Raw genomic sequence first — 4,934 nt, 5'->3', positions numbered from 1 at the left:
TATTTAATATATTTAGGCACAGGTACACATACTACTACTATTATATAGAAAGCCCCTTGTTATGCTGAGTATTTCGGGCAGTTTAGGTTAATTTTGTCCCAGGATGCGACCCACACTAGTTCACTAACACCCTGGTACCTATTTTGAACAGATGGGTAAATAGGGACAGGGACAGCAGATGACTTACCATGTTTCATAAAAAGCACTTTTGAATATGTGAATACATCCCTTGGTTTGTATAAATTAGATTAACTTACAATTAATAGAACAACTGTTCAACTATGATCATTTTTTTAGTGTTAAGTAGTCAGGAAGCCACTAAATTAAGTGCCCATAATGCCTAGACATAATAGAGGCTCTCTTTGCATTGCAACCCATTATTATAAAAATATAATCCCAATGTACTACTTGCGAGAAAATAAATGAATTTGAATTTTATGGAAACACGTCCCTAATGCTTTCCAGCCGTACCGGAGGAGATTCGAATCCCGGACTTCAGTGTGTGAGCTGAGTGAGCTAGTGATCGAGCTACGGGATAACCTACTTAGGATAACCTGAAAAAAAAAAAAAAGTCAGAATAACCCAAAAAAGTCAAAGTAACCTATTTCCATTGGAGTCCTTGATTTCCATTGGAGTCCTTGAGCTCTGTCTTCCAGGAGTCCGAGGGGAAATATATTGCCCAAATATAATCTCCTCCAGAATTAGGAAAGGAAACAATATTTTTTCCAATTAGACGAAGCCCTTTGCTTACACCCAGGCAGACCCGAACACCCTGCAGACCAGAGTCAACAACAGGCTTTACTGCGGCTCAAAAAAAATCGATGTATGGTGCCCCGACCAATTGTCCAGTGTGTACTCACCTAGTTGAGGTTGCGGGGATCGAGTCCGAGCTCCTGGCCCCGCCTCTTCACTGATCGCTACTAGGTCACTCTCCCTGAGCCGTGAGCTTTATCATACCTCTGCTTAAAGCTATGTATGGATCCTGCCTCCACTACATCGCTTCCCAAACTATTCCACTTACTGACTACTCTGTGGCTGAAGAAATACTTCCTAACATCCCTGTGATTCATCTGTGTCTTCAGCTTCCAACTGTGTCCCCTTGTTACTGTGTCCAATCTCTGGAACATCCTGTCTTTGTCCACCTTGTCAATTCCTCTCAGTATTTTGTATGTCGTTATCATGTCCCCCCTATCTCGTGTGTGTGTTCAGTATTTTGTATGTCGTTATCATGTCCCCCCTATCTCTCCTGTGTGTGTGTGTGTGTGTGTGATAAGAACAACTGTCCCACGGAAAGAAAACAGGAAAATTTTCATCACTAATGCTCAAGGCAGGAATAGTGAGGTGCTCACTCCACCAGGCAGCTCACATGCCTGGCATCCCAGTGAAACTGGTAATCCTTATGTTTTACTGGGTCTTAGGGTTCATATGTCCATATGAACCCTTCAGCCAAAATGTAGGTATTATATAGTTCCAAGATCATTTTGATATCAAGGACAGAAAATGATGGATTATTAAAAGTGAAGCGCTAAACTTGCAGGGGACAGACAGCACCTGAGGAATGAGGCAGTCAGGTTCGATCCAAGCAACAGAACAGTAGATCAAATTCCCTGGATCAAGAGCCCCTAACCAGCCTCAAGGAACCTCCCTTAAGGAGGAGTGATGGAGGTTCCATCCTCCATCCATTAATTGCAATCCAAATAAAATAAATTTACAACACCTGGGTATCTTTTATTGGAGAAACATCTTAAAGATTAAAGATTTCTTTATTTTAACATGATACAATATTTATACAAATTATTATAATAAAAAAGAAGCGCTAAACCACAAGGGCTATACAGTGCTGCATATTTATACAGAGATGGGTGACATTTAGGTGTGCATGCAAAAAAAAAAAAAACCTTAGTATGCAGAGCATATTAAGTGGCTGGTTTGTAAACTTAATCCTATTTTGAGACTAATAAGGCTATAATTGATTGTTTATATATATACATGTGTGCATACATTTGGAAAATGGCAAATGTAGTCCCAATTTTTAAAAAGGGAGACAGACATGAGGCACTAAACTACAGACCTGTATCACTAACGTGTATAGTATGCAAGGTCATGGAGAAGATCATCAGGAGGAGAGTGGTGGGGCACCTGGAAAGAAACAAGTGTATAATTGACAACCAGCACGGTTTCAGGGAAGGAAAATCCTGTGTCACAAACCTACTAGAGTTTTATGACAAGGTGACAGAAGTAAGACAAGAGAGAGAGGGGTGGATCGACTGCGTATTTTTGGACTGCAAGAAGGCTTTCGACACAGTTCCTCTCAAGAGGTTACTGCAAAAGCTAGAGGACCAGGCACACATAACAGGAAAGGCACTGCACTGGATCAGAGAATATCTGACAGGGAGGCAACAACGAGTCATGGTACGCGACGAGGTGTCAGAGTGGGCGCCTGTGACAAGCGGGGTTCCACAGGGGTCAGTCCTAGGACCTGTGCTGTTCTTGGTATACGTGAACGACATAACGGAAGGGATAGACTCAGAAGTGTCCTTGTTTGCAGACGATGTGAAGTTAATGAGAAGAATCGAATCGGACGAGGATCAGGCAGGACTACAAAGAGATCTGGAAAGGCTACAAGCCTGGTCCAGCAACTGGCTCCTTGAATTTAACCCTGCCAAATGCAAAGTCATGAAGATTGGGGAAGGGCAAAGAAGACCGCAGACACAATATAGTTTAGATGGCCAAAGACTGCAAACCTCACTCAAGGAAAAAGATCTGGGGGTGAGTATAACACCGAGCATATCTCCTGAGGCGCACATCAATCAGATAACTGCTGCAGCATACGGGCGCCTGGCAAACCTACGGATAGCGTTCCGATACCTCAGTAAGGATTCGTTTAAGACTCTGTACACCATCTACGTCAGGCCCATACTGGAGTATGCAGCACCAGTTTGGAATCCACACCTAGTCAAGCACGTCAAGAAATTAGAGAAAGTGCAAAGGTTTGCAACAAGACTAGTCCCAGAGCTACGGGGATTGTCCTATGAAGAAAGGTTGAGGGAAATCGGCCTGATGACACTGGAGGCCAGGAGGGTCAGGGGAGACATGATAACGACGTATAAAATACTGCGCGGAATAGACGAGGTGGACAAAGACGGGATGTTCCAGAGATGGGACACAGACACAAGAGGTCACAATTGGAAGTTGAAGACTCAGATGAATCAAAGGGATGTTAGGAAGTATTTCTTCAGTCATAGAGTAGTCAGGCCATGGAATAGCCTAGAAAGTGATGTGGTGGAGGCAGGAACCATACATAGTTTTAAGGCGAGGTATGATAGAGCTCATGGGGCAGGGAGAGAGAGGACCTAGTAGCAATCAGCGAAGAGGCGGGGCCAGGAGCTGTGACTCGACCCCTGCAACCACAAATAGGTGAGTACAAATAGGTGAGTACACAGACACACGCACGCACGCACGCATGCCGCACACGCGCGCACACGCATGCACGAACGCGCGCGCACACACACACACACACACACACACACACACACACACACACACACACACACACACACACACACACACGCACACACGCACACGCACACACACACTGCGAAGAGGCGGGGCCAGGAGCTGTGACTCGACCCCTGCAACCACAAATAGGTGAGTACAAATAGGTGAGTACTGGAACGCTTCACTCTGGAGGTCCCAAGGTGGTAATTGCAGTGATGTATAACCCACCACAGAACAGCAGGCCAGGGCAAGAGTATGACGAGAGCAATAGAGCAATGGTTGACACTGGCTGCAGTGGCCAGAAGAGCTCATGCATGCAGGGCAAAGCTCCTGATCATGGGCGACTTTAACCACAAGGAGATCGATTGGGAGAACTTGGAGCCACATGGGGGCCATGATACATAGAGGGCTAAGATGATGGAGGTGGTACTGGAAAACTTCATGTACCAACACGTAAGGGACACTACAAGAGAGAGAGGAGAGGATGAACCAGCAAGACTAGACTTAGTATTCACCTTGAGTAGTGCAGATATTGAGGAGATCACATATGAAAGACCCCTTGGGGCCAGCGATCATATGGTTTTGAGCTTCGAATACACAGTAGAGCTACAAGTGGAGGGGGAAGCAGGAAGGCCAGGACAAATGAAACCAAACTACAGGAAAGGGGACTACACGGGAATGAGGAACTTCCTGAACAAGGTTCAGTGGGACAGAGAACTGGCAGGGAAACCAGTTAATGAGATGATGGGATATGTAGCAACAATGTGCAAGGAGGCTGAGGAGAGGTATGTACCCAAAGGAAACAGGAATAATGAAAAAGCCAGGATGAGCCCATGGTTTACCCAAAGGTGCAAGGAGGCAAAAACCAAGTGTGCTAGGGAATGGAAGAAATATAGAAGGCAAAGGACCCAGGAGAATAAGGAGAGCAGTCGTAGAGCCAGAAACGAATATGCACAGATAAGAAGGGAGGCCCAACGACAATATGAAAACGACATAGTAGCGAAAGCCAAATCTGACCTGAAGCTGTTATACAGCCACATCAGGAGGAAAACAACAGCCAAGGACCAGGTAATTAGGCTAAGGAAGGAGGAGAGACAACAAGAAATGACCGTGAAGTATGTGAGGAACTCAACAAGAGATTCAAAGAAGTGTTCACAGAGGAGACAGAAGAGGCTCCAGAAAGACTGAGAGGTGGGGCACACCACCAGGTGCTGGACACAGTACACACAACCGAGGAAGAAGTGAAGAGGCTTCTGAGCGAGCTAGATATCTCAAAGGCAATGGGGCCAGATAACATCTCTCCATGGGTCCTGAGAGAGGGAGCAGAGGCACTATGTGTACCCCTAACAACAATATTCAATACATCTATCAAAACAGGGAGATTGCCTGAGGCATGGAAGACAGCAAATGTAGTCCCAATCTTTAAAAAAGGAGAC

The sequence above is a fragment of the Cherax quadricarinatus genome, chromosome 72 (assembly GCF_038502225.1).
Source record: "Cherax quadricarinatus isolate ZL_2023a chromosome 72, ASM3850222v1, whole genome shotgun sequence".
Taxonomy (NCBI): Eukaryota; Metazoa; Arthropoda; class Malacostraca; order Decapoda; family Parastacidae; genus Cherax; species Cherax quadricarinatus.
The sequence above is the reverse complement of the archived record's forward strand: the minus strand, read 5'-3'. Positions refer to the sequence as shown.